We start from the raw sequence: 15413 nt of genomic DNA, 5'->3' as shown, positions 1-15413 counted from the left end.
TTTCAGCGACTAATTTTAACACAAAAATGAAATGCCTCGTTCATATCAATTATAAACATTTCATAATAATTGGTTTCATTGCGAGGTATTTGACCTATATATGATACTTTTTACAAACATTGCATTCGTTTTTAAAAAACAATTTTCATTACAACGATAGTTGACAAATATGCATACCATTTCACAATATATCCAATACATAAATGATTTAATAATAATCTTGTTGAACTCAATGACTCGAATGCAACGTCTTTTGAAATATGCCATAAATGACTCCAAGTAATATCTTTAAAATGAGCAAATGTACAGCGGAAGATTTCTTTCATACCTGAGAATAAACATGCTTTCAAGTGTCAACCAAAAGGTTGGTGAGTTCATTAGTTTATCGTAATCAATCATTTTCATAATTTTAATAGACCACAAGATTTTTATTTCCATTTTTCATAAACATCATACAGGCATATAGCAATATGTATAAAAATCATTCATATGAATTGAACACCTGGTAACCGACATTAACAAAATGCATCTAGAATATCCCCATCATTCCGGGACTCTCATCGGATATGATAAAATCGAAGTACTAAAGCATCCGTAACCCGGATTGGGTTTGTTAGGCCCAATAGATCTATCTTTAGGATTCCCGTCAATTGGTGGCAATTATAATAAACACCAATTCTTAGGCTACCAAGCTAAAAAAGAGTGATATCGGGTATAATAATCCAACCATAGAATGTAGTTTTGAGTACTTGTGTCTATTTCGTCAAACATTTATAAAAGCAGTGCATGTATTCTCAGCCCAAAAATATATATTGCAAAAGCATTTAAAAAGGGAGCAAATGAAACTCATAATATTGCATTTCGTAGCAATTATTCATATGACGGCACTGAACAAGTGCACGGTTGGCCTCGGATTCACGAACCTATATTAAGTATATATATTTATATGTTGGTCAATATCTGTCTAACAATTTAGGTCAAGTCGTAGTGTATCACAATCCTAATGCTCGAGACCGATATGCAAAAGTCAACAAAAATCAACTTGACCCAAAATGACTTCCAAAATCTATACATGTTTATTATATAGTCGTTTTATATATTTAAATATATTTATCAGATTTTATTAGAGTAAATAATACAAGTCATTTATTATTAAATAAGAATTTATATTAAATTTTATATATGATAATAATATACTTTTATATATCTTAAGTAATAAAATTTATACAGTTCACTCAATACCATAAAAATATAGTGGTATGTATTATTAATGTAATTATATTACGTGTGGTAAAAATATCTTTGTATCACATATTTATATGATAAAATAATATTGATAATAATAATAATGAGTAAAAGTTGTATTATTTTGTAATAATAATAATAATTATTATTATTCTACTAATAATAATAATAATAACAATATTTATATTTACTAATGATGATATTAATAATAAAATGATAATTCTAATCATGATAATTTTAATAATAATGATACTTTTTAATATTAACTGTGATAATAATAATATTTTATATAAAAAGAATAGTTCTATTTAAAATGATAATTTTTAATAATAATAATACTAAAATGATAATAATAATGATATTTTATAATAACAATGATATTTCTATTAAAAATGATAATTTTAATAAAAATGATAGTTTTAATATTAATGATACTAATAATAAAAAATATTATAATAATACTAATGATAATACTAGTAATTATTATAATTATAATGATAATAATAATAATAATAATAATAATAATAATAATAATAATAATAATAATAATAATAATAATAATAATAATAATAATAATAATAATAATAATAATAATAATAATAATAATAATAATAATAATAATTATAATAATAGTAATAATAATTATTATAATGATAATATTAATAATAACCTTAATGATAATAACGATAGTAATAATAATAACAATAATTTTTTTAATGATAATACTTATATTAATAACGATAATGATAATAATAATAATTATTATTATTAGATAATAATAATAATGACGATAATAACGACGATAGTAATAATAATAATACTAAAATTAATGATAATTCAGCTGGCTATATCTTTTAATCCGTACATCGAAACCACACCATATCTAAATAAAAAGTTATTAATTTTTCGTCAGCTTTCCAACGACATGTATATCACATACCTTATCTCAAAAGCATATGTATCAAATTCGTGATTTATCATAAATTATTTAATGACGAAATTAAGCATACAAGCATGCATAAACATATATACTTGAGCACTAGACATGGGAATACTATTAATATATAAAAGACAAGATATGAATGCTCACGTATCAATATTGTGATTCAATATTGCAGGAAAGTACGTAGACGCTACGGAGATGATAAACACTAGTTTGACCTCATGAACAATACCCATAACCTCCATAGCTATAACCTATAATTCCAAAGCTTAAACCCGTTTTGAAAACCCGTTTGAGATCACTCGAGCATCACTCCGTCATAATATTTTATGTATATATTAATACTACGAATAATTCTGATACTACTAATAATAATACTAATAATAAGATTAATAATAATAATAATTTTAATATTAATAATAATAATAATAATAATTTTTATAGATAATAATAATACGGAGGAGTAAGATATATGATGAATGAGTGTGTGTGTAAACTGAGAACCGAATTCGTTTTATAGACAATTTTGTCACCTGCACCCCATGCGATCGCATGGGATCCATGCCTATTTCTCATGCGATCTCATGAGCTATGATATCTATCCAAATTAGTTGCTCTGCTGATAATGCTAAAAACGAACACATATTTCATAGCATTATCCTTCAAGAAAGACAAGCTTTTAGTTGCAATTGTTCTATTTACAAGTGATATTCGTTTAAATAATAAAAGGTGAAGACAAAAGACAGATTCGACGATTTGAAGACGCAAACGACCAAAACGCTAAAAAGTACAAAGTACAATCCAAGTGGTTCAAATTATTGCTGAGAAATGTCTAAAAGTTACAAGAGTACAAGTCGCGAAACGCAAAGTACAAGATATTAAATCGTACGAAAGGACGTTCGAAAATCTAGAACCGGGACATGAACCAACTATCAACGCGCGACTCAACGGAATTGAAAGTACAAGTCAACTATGCACATGAATATAATATAATATATATAATTAAATAAAATTATATATATTATATTATATTATTAAAAACCGTCGGTAAACTAGAAAACAAAGTGATGGCTGCTGATCCAGCTGGCCATGCGATCGCATGGCCTGGAGGAACAAACTCCATGCGATCGCATGGAGTGAAAAGTGTGCCCAGGTCTATAAATTCAACAATTTTTGGACGAGTTTGATAGACCTTCATCAACTCTCTGCTCTCTCTCTCTCAATATATTTATATTTATATTTTAATTATAATTATAATTTTAATATTAAGTTAATAATAATAAGGTTATAGTGGCGAATGTTTTAAGTTTGTAAGTCGAAATTCTGTCCGTGTAACAATACGCGATTAATACTCATTGTAAGTTATGTTCAACCTTTTTAAATTAAAGTCTCGTAGCTAAGTTATTATTATGCTTATTTAAGCCGAAGTAATTGTGATGTTAGACTAAATATTAAGACGGGGTTATTGGGCTTTGGACCATAATTGGAGTTTGGACAAAAGACCGACACTTGTGGAAATTAGACTATGGACTATTAATGGGCTTTATATTAATTAAATGATATCTCGTTGATTTAATATAGAGATTTATAATTTGACGTATTTATATTTAACCACATACGCTTGACTGGGTACGGTGGGCGGGATATCTATAAATACTACTAATTATTCATTTGACCGGACACGGGAATGGATTAATAGTCACTGGACTCATTAAAACAGGGGTGGATTACATTCAAGGGTAATTGGTGTAATTGTTAATAAAGTATTTAAACATTGGATTACACGCAGTCGATAACCTGGTGTATTCATTAAACAAAGTATTAAGACCTTGTTACAGTTTGAATCCCCAATTAGTTGGAATATTTGACTTCGGGTATAAGGGTAATTTGACGAAGACTCTCGCACTTTATAATTATGACCGATGGACTATTATGGACAAAACCAGATGGACATATCAAATAATCCAGAACAAAGGACAATTAACCCTTGGTAATAAACTAAAATCAACACGTCAAACATCATGATTACGGAAGTTTAAATAAGAATAATTCCTTTATTTTATATCTCATCGCACTTTTATTTTCCGTCATTTTATTTATCGTACTTTAAATTATCGCACTTTTAATTATCGTACTTTTATTTTATCGCATTTTTATTTATCGTCATTTACTTTACGCTTTAATTTAAGTTATATTTAATATTTTGCATTAGGACTTAAAATTGACAAACCGGTCATTAAACGGTAAAACCCCCTTTTTATAATAATAATAATACTACTTATATATATATATATATATATATATATATATATATATATATATATATATATATATATATATATATATATATATATATATATATATATATATATATATATATATATATATAGTTTAAAATAAATATAGCGTTAAACTTAGCTGACTCCATGTGGAACGAACCGGACTTACTAAAAATTACACTACGATTAGGTACACTGCCTATAAGTCTTGTAGCAAGGTTTAGGTATACTCATTCAATAAATAAATAAATAACTTGTGTAAAATTGTATCGTATTTAATAGTTTTTCGTAGCAAAAATAATAGTATTACGTACCCCTTCGCTTTAACATCAAGTATTTTTGGCACCGCTGCTGGGGAAACGCCATAAAACGCTATAATAAAAAAAATTAGTTTTTAAGCTATTTTTGTAAAAATATATTTACATAAGTATAAAAACAAGAAAAAGAAAAATATATATCTATATTTTTAAGTTTATTTGAATTAAAAAGTTTATATTTTTAATTTCTTTTGTTAAAAGTTTTTAAAAACTAATAAGTAATATTTTTTTTCCATATATAAATTTTATTATATAATACTTTATATAAATATAAAAAATAATTAAAACTGAAACTGGGCCGAACTAAGTCTAAGCCCAATTTAAATAGTACCTAGCCCGAACCTGATTTGAACCTGCATAACGTTTTTGAATCTGCACTCCATGCGATCGCATGGCTGCAGTTTATAAATATCATGTGGTCGCATGAGTGAAGCTGACATGCCACAAACCTAGTACAGCATTAATTACACGATTAGGGTTTTTAATTTAATTATTATTATTTAAATTAGAGTTTAGATTTAATTACTAGGTTTTATTTATTTAACATATTATTAATTGTAGTTTAATATATAATTTGTATTTTTAAGTATTTATATAAACTAATAATACAAAAATAATATTTTTTATATAAAATTTTATTTTTATCATTTTTATAATATATCTTTTTATTAAGTGTATATTTTAAACGTTTAATTCGTAACTTTTATAATTTGTCGTTCGTAACTAGTTTTAAACTTAGTTTTTGCCATAGTTAATTTATATTTCTAGATTTTTAGGCTTTGCCGTAAAATCCTTTAAGTGCTTTTTCTTTAGTTTAAGATTTAGGCGCTTTAGAATTTTACGACGTCACTTATCGCTTTAGTTTTAAATAGATTTTAGTGCCTAATTAAATTATTGCCGTTTTGGAAATAGAATTCCTTTTAAGCTTTAATTTCTTTAGACGTAACTTTTAATATTTAGTTTTTAGACTTTTAAGTTTCGACGCTTTCCTTTCAACGTTTATTATTTTTCGACTGTTTGTTTTTCGACGTTTGTTTTTCGACTTTTATTTCTCGACGCGCTTTTTATTTCTCATTTCTACGCTCTAGTTTTTAGGACATAGAATTTTCTATATTTTCTTTAAATCTCGACGAAAAAAAAGAAAAATTATTTTAAGTGGTTAAATTGATAGACATCCAAAATTTTCTGGTTCGTAGTAATAGTCGGATTTGTTAGTGGCGAGTTGTAGGCTTCCGATTTAAAAGGTCCTGGCTACCTGATGCATCTATTGGCTATTCGAAACGTGGGCAAAATCAGAAAAGTCTATTAATTTGATAACTTATATAATTTTTTTTATTTTATAACTAATAGGATATTCTGTGAATGCACCGAGCAAAACGTTCACCACCTTTCATACGTTCACCACCTATAACTCGATCAAGACATCTAGCCAATATCATCGCCGTTGATTTTTCTTTAGAATCATCATCAAGTCGACCAAGTACTCCAATTCAAATTTTCGATAATCTATTTTTTAAACCCGACCTCACAATTGAGAACCCGGAGGATATTCAAGGACAATTCAGAGATCCTGAACCACTAATCATTCCTCCTGAACCACAAATTACTCATCCAGAGATTGTCGAGGAAGAAACCATTAAATCAGAATCCCCTAGTGATTCAGATTCAACAAACTCAATCATGGAAAATCAAGAACCTCTAAGTATGGAAGATCGAATGAGAGCCACACGCACGGGCCAAGGTCATGCCATTACTCAACCAGATATTAATGCGTCAGATTATGAAATCAAAGAACAAATAATACACATGGTAACTAATCAATGCCAATTTAGTGGTACACCAAAAGAAGATCCAAACGAACATCTTCGAACCTTTAATAGGATCTGTACTCTATTTAAAATTAGAGAAGTTGAGGATGAACATATCTATCTCATGTTATTTCTCTGGACTTTAAATGGAGAAGCCAAATATTGGTTAGAATCGTTACCTGAAGGGGCAATTGATACATGGGATGTTTTAGTTGAGAAATTTCTTAAAAGATTCTTTTCGGCATCTAAAGCCTTGAGACTTCAAGGAGAAATTGTTACGTTCACACAAAAGCCAAATGAAACTTTATATGAAGCGTGGACAAGATTTGGAAAGTTGTTGAGAGGATGTCCTCAACATGGTTTAGACACTTATCAAATAGTACAAATATTCTACCAAGAATGCGATATTACTACACGAAAAGACATCGACATAGCAGCTGGTGGTTCCATTATGAAGAAAACCGCAACTGGAGCTTACAAAATTATTGATAACACAGCCTCCCACTCACATGAGTGGCATCAAGAAAAAGACATCGTTAGATCATCTAAAGTGGCTAGATCCGATTCTAGCCATGACTTTGATTCCATTTCCGCAAAGTTAGATGCTTTCGAAAGACGAATGGAAAAGATGACTAAAGATATTCACGCAATACTTATTAGTTGTGAACAGTGTGGAGGACCACATTTGACAAAAGATTGTCTCAGTATTGAACAAACAATGGAACAAAGAGAGAATGTTTCATATATGAACCAAAGGCCTGGAAATAATTATCAGAATAATTATCAACCGCTAAGACCAAACTACAATCAAAATCAGAATTATAACCGAAATGTTCCATACAACAACCAACAAGGTCCTAGCAATCAACAAGTATCCAATAATACTTACAACCAGCAAAGACCTATTTTTCAAAATAAACCAACACAAACTGATGATAAAAAGCCAAATTTAGAGAATATGATGTCGAAGCTAGTTGAATCTCAAACTCAATTTTTCACATCTCGGAAACAAACTAATGAACAAAATACTCAAGAAGTGAGCAACCTAGCGAGGTTAATTGGAGAAAGAAAACCGGGGAGTCTACCTAGCGATACAAATGCTAACCCCCGAAATGAAACAGCTAAAGCCATTGCCACAAGAAGTGATATTACACTCAAACCACCTGAAATACCTGTAATTTATGATGACGCTAGTCCCACTACACAGGCACCACAACCTGAGCAAGAGAAAGAATCAGAACCGGTAGTTGAAAAGGTTAGTGAAGATAATACAGTTAAGGCTAAACCTTATGTTAAACCATATCAACCACCGCTTCCTTTCCCGAGTAAAATGAGAAAAGAAAGACTTGAAGCCGAGCAATCCAAATTCTTGGATATGTTTAAACAAATAAATGTCAATCTTCCTTTCATTGATGTGATTTCAGGAATGCCTAGATATGCTAAATTTCTGAAAGTTCTAATCACAAATAGAAAGAAAATGGAAGAACTCTCAGCTGTTACAATCAATGCTAATTGTTCTGCAGTGCTGTTGAATAAGATACCAGAAAAACTCTCTGATCCAGGAAGTTTCACAATTCCATGTTTTCTGGGTAGTCTTAATTCAATAGAAGCATTGCAGACTTAGGTGCTAGTATGTAACATCCCGCCTTTTTCCGTTTACTTTTCCGTTTAATGATCTAAATTCCATTATATGTTTATGACATCCCTCGTTAATACGCGTTTTTAAAAATATCTCGTTTAGGTAATTCCCACACCCGAATGAAATTAGAGGGACCAAACTTGCCAAAGTGCCAAACCTTTGACTAGGTCAAAGGTCAACACTCCATCTCCTCCATTCACTTTATCAATTTCTTTTCTCTTTTCTTTTAACACTTTCAAACTATCTCTAAAACTCCATCTCCAAGAATCATCATCTAAATTCGTTCAAGAAAGCTTCAATCAAAACAAATTTCATATTTGGAATCCTTGCAACTTCCTCTTCGATTCCATACCGATTTCATTACGTTTGGGTAACTTTCTAAAATCACTAGATTTTGTGTTCTTGACGTTTTTAACTTATAAAGTTGTTAATTAGTGTCTATGGCTTAAATCTAACATGAATATATGATTTATATGTTCGATCTTGTAATTTTTGATAACTAGCATGAACTTGAAAGTTTGGTGTGTTTGATTGATGATTTGGTTGCTTAAATATTGTTAAATGTTATAAATGCATGTATTAAATGTGTTCCTAACATCACTAGCTTCAATTTGATGTGTAGGTTGTTTTAGAAAACTTCATAAACTTGATTAGTGATTTTAGTGAATTTGGGTTAGGGTTTGATAAGCTTGAAATGAATATTTGATGCATTGAATGCCATGAATTATTGTTAGTAGGTAGTTAGTTGTATTGTATCCTTGATTATCTACAAAACGACGTGTTTTATGTATGCATTAAATGCCCGAATCATAAATGTGCACTTGTAAAATTTGGAGCAATTATGGTGAACATTAATTGATCATTTATTTTGGAAAGCCAATTGTTACAAATGATGTTTTTAGTTGTTGAAATATGCTTAGTTGTTTTCCTTGTCAAAAGAGCTTTCCAACGATATAAGATGTGAGTTCTAAGTGTTTTCGGTTTGTGTTTTATGTATAAAAAGGTTTTGGGCTGAGACTTAGAAAACTGAAACTGGCCAGGTACCAGCTCGCGTGAAATGCAGCGGCGCGGCCAGCCTTTGTCGCAGCGCGACATAAGGCGTGTCCAGCTTCTGACCACCTTGTCCAATATACGAAAAATGTGTGGCATGCTATGGACCTCCGATTCACATGAAACTTGTTCTAACATGCTTATATATGAATAACTAACACAAAAAAATAGTTCGGGACCCGACCCGAACGTGTTAACTTTTTCGTTGACTTTGACCCGACCAAAGTTTGACTTTTTGTCAAACTTAACCAAATGATTGTGAAATCTTTCTAACTTATTTCTATACTAGTATCTTGCATGAAACTTGACAATTTGATTCACATGCTACATAATCGAGTCGTAACGAGCCATAGGACTAATTGAACATCTTTCACCTATCGTGTTTACCGTTATTGATACGACCTATTTGTTTAGGTCAAGGCTAGCATTGTCCTTTGCACACGTTACTTTGTGAAGTACTTATTACTTGTATACACAAGGTGAGATCATAGTCCCATCTTTCAAACAACTTTTATGCTTTAAACTATAGGATGAGAAACATATACGTATCATGCTTTTACACTTTGAACACAAGTACGAAAATGAACATTCCACGTACGGGTTTGAACAAAAATCTTCAATTCAATTATCATTAGTTACACTTGCAGGGTGTAAACGTGAACTTATATTATGTGATCACATGGACTTGACGAGCCTCATTCGGACGGTTCGCTACCGTTAGCGGATGAAATATATTTTTGGGTCTAGTGTATGTTCTAACACTACGCAAAGGGTGCAAAACAGTTAAGTTTGATAATTGGGTGCCCGCGAAACAAATAACAACTTTGGAATGCAAATGATTTTGATAATCATATTATATTAAATCTTGTGGTTCAAATGCAACGTTTACTAAAACACCTATGATTTCACCAACGTTTTCGTTGACAGTTTTCTATATGTTTTCTCAGGTCCTTAAACGCTACTTGATACATGCTTCCGCACTCTTTTTGATACTTGCTTGGATGTCGAGTATACATGCATAGTTGGAGCGTCTTTTGACAACTTTTAAATTGTGTCGCATAGGTTTCATTCGTATGTTAAACATTGTAATGTAACTAGTCTTTGAACTACTTTTATAAACTTTAAACATCCTTTTACTTATGAAATGAATGCGACATATTTTGGTTAAACATCATGTTAAAGACTTATGACCACGTAACGGGACCTAAGTAGTCAGCGCCCTCAAACATGATTTGGTCGGGTCACTACAGATGGTATCGGAGCGTTGGTTGTACGAATTTAGAGTTCATTGGTGTCAACCACGAGTCATAGGGTACATTAGTGAATCTAGACTACAATCGGCATATAGACTTGAAGTAAGAATTACTTGACTACTTGTGCATTTATACTCGAACGTTTCTACTCATATCTACTCTTATTTCATCTTAACCTCACGTTGTTTAATTTAATTGACACGCCACCTTGACTTAGTGAAATAATGTCGAATGCACATGTGAATTAGGGTAATATAATTTCCAGGATTATATTACGGTGACTCATATGAACGTTCCGACATTATGGCATAAAGAATTTAAGGCAAGTCATGGAAAATTTCTCTCTATCCTTATTCCATATCATGGTTAGTATTATTAAAAATACTAATCAACGGTATTCTTGTGTTTTGAAGGAACAATGCCTCCTCATCGTGTGTCACGCCATGAGACTCCTGAACAAGCTCTACAACGAATGATAGTCACCGTCGTGGATGCGGCCATGGCCGGTCACTCCTTCAACAACAACAATAACAACAACCACAACAATAACAATCAAGGGGCCGGTAACTCAAGCGAAGGGTGCTCCTATAAAGCTTTCATGAGGTGCAAACCTCATACCTTTGATGGGACCGGGGGGACCGGTTGTACTCACTCGATGGTTCGAACAAACGGAAGCCATTTTTAGCATAAGCGGTTGTCGGGATCAAGATAAAGTCAAATATTCCACCCACACCTTTGCCGGTATCGCCCTCACATGGTGGAACACGTATGTACAATCGGTGGGTACCGATGAAGCTCACGCCCTCTCTTGGGCCGATTTAAGGGAAAGGTTGATCGTCGAATTTTTCCCTCGTGAAGAAACCCGAAAGCTCGAACAAGAGCTAAGAACTTTAAAGGCGGTCGAAAATGATCTCCAGGCCTACAATCAATGATTCGCCGAGCTATCCTTAATGTGTCCCAACCTCGTGAACCCCGAATCTCAAAGGGTTGAACTCTATATGGATAGTCTTCCAAAGAGCATCAAACAAGGAGTGATGTCATCCAAACCCGTTAACCTACAATAAGACTTAAACATGGCCCGCCAATTAATCAAAACGGTTGACAAAATTGTAGTTCTGGCACCTAAGGCTGAGGATAAAACGGGCGGCAACAAAAGAAAATGGGAAGCCCCCCAATCAAGCAACAACTACAACAACAATTTCACCAAAAAGCCTTTCACCTCCGACGCCAAGAAAAGTTATGGTAGAAATAAACCCTTTTGCAACAAATGCCACAAACACCACTATGGTGAATGTAGCAATCTATTTTGCCACCGGTGCCAAAGGGGTAGTCATGTGGCCAACGATTGTAGAAGTGCCGCCCCCGTCACTCAAAAAGTGCCCAATGCACCAAAACCGAGTACTTGTTATGAATGTGGCCAAACGGGTCATTTTAGAAATGCATGTCCGAAGAAGAAAGGCAACCCCAACACACGCGGCCGAGCTTTCAACATCAATACCGAGGAAGCCCGAGATGACAATGAATTAGTCACGGGTACGTTTCTCCTCAACAACACTTATGTTACTTGTTTATTCGATTCTATAAGAGTTTTGTATCCAAGACTTTGACTCATTCTTTTAGCACTCCACCACTTCCATTAGATACCACTTATACCATTGAAGTGGCCAACGGGAAACTATTGAGTGCCAACACATATTACCGGGGGTGTACGTTAAACATTTGGGTAATGAGTTTGAAATTGACTTGATACCCATGGAACTAGGAAGCTTCGATGTAATAATCGGTATGAATTGGCTAGCTAAAATGAAATCTCACATCCTTTGTGATCTTAATGCAATCCGGATTCCTATCGAGGACGTCGAACCTTTGATCGTCTATGGCGATAAGAGTTGCACCGGACTCAATCTCGTTTCATGCATTAAAGTTAGAAAACTACTCCGTAAGGGTTGTTTTACGATCCTTGCCCACGTTAAGAAAGTCGAGTCCGATGAGAAGTATATCGATGATGTGCCAATTGTTAGTGACTTTTCCGATGTATTTCCCGACGAATTGCTGGGTCTTCCACCTCATCGACCGGTAGAATTCCAAATCGATCTTATTCTGGGAGCCGCACCCATAGATCGTGCACCAAATAGACTCGCTCCATCCGAAATGCAAGAATTACAAAGTCAAATCCAAGAACTACTTGATCGTGGTTTTATCCAACCTAGCCATTCACCTTGGGGCGCTCCGATTTTGTTTGTTAAAAAGAAAGACGGATCCCTACGAATGTGCATTGATTATCGTGAACTAAACAAATTGACGGTTAAGAACCGATATCCTCTTCCTCGCATCGATGACCTCTTTGATCAACAACAAGGGTCTTGTTTATATTCGAAAATCGATCTCCGCTCAGGCTATCATCAATTAAGGGTTAAGGGGGAAGATGAAATGTCCCGTTCTTATTGATTAAAAACGTTCCATATTAATTGATTTCGTTGCGAGGTTTTGACCTCTATATGAGACGTTTTTCAAAGACTGCATTCATTTTTAAAACAAACCATAACCTTTATTTCATAAATAAAGGTTTAAAAAGCTTTACGTAGATTATCAAATAATGATAATCTAAAATATCCTGTTTACACACGACCATTACATAATGGTTTACAATACAAAAATGTTACATCGAAATCAGTTTCTTGAATGCAGTTTTTACACAATATCATACAAACATGGACTCCAAATCTTGTCCTTATTTTAGTATGCAACAGTGGAAGCTCTTAGTATTCACCTGAGAATAAACATGCTTTAAACGTCAACAAAAATGTTGGTGAGTTATAGGTTTAACCTATATATATCAAATCGTAATAATAGACCACAAGATTTCATATTTCAATACACATCCCATACATAGAGATAAAAATCATTCATATGGTGAACACCTGGTAACCGACATTAACAAGATGCATATATATAAGAATATCCCCATCATTCCGGGACACCCTTCGGATATGATATAAATTTCGAAGTACTAAAGCATCCGGTACTTTGGATGGGGTTTGTTAGGCCCAATAGATCTATCTTTAGGATTCGTGTCAATTAGGGTGTCTGTTCCCTAATTCTTAGATTACCAGACTTAATAAAAAGGGGCATATTCGATTTCGATAATTCAACCATAGAATGTAGTTTCACGTACTTGTGTCTATTTTGTAAATCATTTATAAAACCTGCATGTATTCTCATCCCAAAAATATTAGATTTTAAAAGTGGGACTATAACTCACTTTCACAGATTTTTACTTCGTCGGGAAGTAAGACTTGGCCACTGGTTGATTCACGAACCTATAACAATATATACATATATATCAAAGTATGTTTAAAATATAGTTACAACACTTTTAATATATTTTGATGTTTTAAGTTTATTAAGTCAGCTATCCTCATTAGTAACCTACAACTAGTTGTCCACAGTTAGATATACAGAAATAAATCGATAAATATTATCTTGAATCAATCCACGACCCAGTGTATACGTATCTCAGTATTGATCACAACTCAAACTATATATATTTTGGAATCAACCTCAACCCTGTATAGCTAACTCCAACATTCACATATAGAGTGTCTATGGTTGTTCCGAAATATATATAGATGTGTCGATATGATAGGTCGAAACATTGTATACGTGTCTATGGTATCTTAAGATTATATAATATACAATACAAGTTGATTAAGTTATGGTTGGAATAGATTTATTACCAATTTTCACGTAGCTAAAATGAGAAAAATTATCCAATCTTGTTTTACCCATAACTTCTTCATTTTAAATCCGTTTTGAGTGAATCAAATTGATATGGTTTCATATTGAACTCTATTTTATGAATATAAACAGAAAAGTATAGGTTTATAGTCGGAAAAATAAGTTACAAGTTGTTTTTGTAAAGGTAGTCATTTCAGTCGAAAGAACGACGTCTAGATGACCATTTTAGAAAACATACTTCCACTTTGAGTTTAACCATAATTTTTGGATATAGTTTCATGTTCATAATAAAAATCATTTTCTCAGAATAACAACTTTTAAATCAAAGTTTATCATAGTTTTTAATTAACTAACCCAAAACAGCCCGCGGTGTTACTACGACGGCGTAAATCCGATTTTACGGTGTTTTTCGTGTTTCCAGGTTTTAAATCATTAAGTTAGCATATCATATAGATATAGAACATGTGTGTAGTTAATTTTAAAAGTCAAGTTAGAAGGATTAACTTTTGTTTGCGAACAAGTTTAGAAATAACTAAACTATGTTCTAGTGATTACGAGTTTAAACCTTCGAATAAGATAGTTTTATATATATGAATCGAATGATGTTATGAACATCATTACTACCTCAAGTTTAGTAGGTAAACCTACTGGAAGTGACAAGAAATGATCTTGCTTCAAAGGATCTTGGATGGCTTGAAAGTTCTTGAAGTAGGATCATGACACAAAAACAAGTTCAAGTAAGATTTTTACTCGAATTAAGATAGTTTATAGTTATAGAAATTGAATCAAAGTTTGAATATGAATATTACCTTGAATAAGAAAGATAACCTACTATATATAAAAAAGGTTTCTTGATCTTAGATGATTACTTGGAATGGATTAGAAAGCTTGGAAGTAAATTAGTAAACTTGAAGGGATTTTTGAAGTGTTCTTGAAGTGTTCCTCCTATGATGATTATAGCTTGATTCTTGAAGTGATTTTTGATGAAGATGATGATTAACTACTGGAAAAATACGTTCATAATAGTGTGTGTGTGTGTGTGTGTGTGTTGAGAGATAATTAGAAAGAGAATTGGAAGTGAAATGGAGTGAATGATGAGTGGTAATTGGTGAGTGGTGAGTGGGGTTAAAAGGTGTTCTAG

General features: G+C 32.2%; 1 non-coding gene across 1 annotated transcript; it reads right to left on the bottom strand.

Annotated features, from left to right (window-relative positions):
* Positions 1 to 6848: 6848 nt before the first annotated feature.
* Positions 6849 to 6955, bottom strand: LOC139894944 (small nucleolar RNA R71). The gene has a single exon (XR_011775417.1). It is a non-coding gene; the product is annotated as a small nucleolar RNA R71 (small nucleolar RNA).
* Positions 6956 to 15413: the final 8458 nt, after the last annotated feature.

This window comes from Rutidosis leptorrhynchoides, chromosome 2, assembly GCF_046630445.1.
Source record: "Rutidosis leptorrhynchoides isolate AG116_Rl617_1_P2 chromosome 2, CSIRO_AGI_Rlap_v1, whole genome shotgun sequence".
In the NCBI taxonomy this organism is placed as follows: Eukaryota; Viridiplantae; Streptophyta; class Magnoliopsida; order Asterales; family Asteraceae; genus Rutidosis; species Rutidosis leptorrhynchoides.
This window is presented reverse-complemented; position numbering and strand designations above follow the sequence as displayed.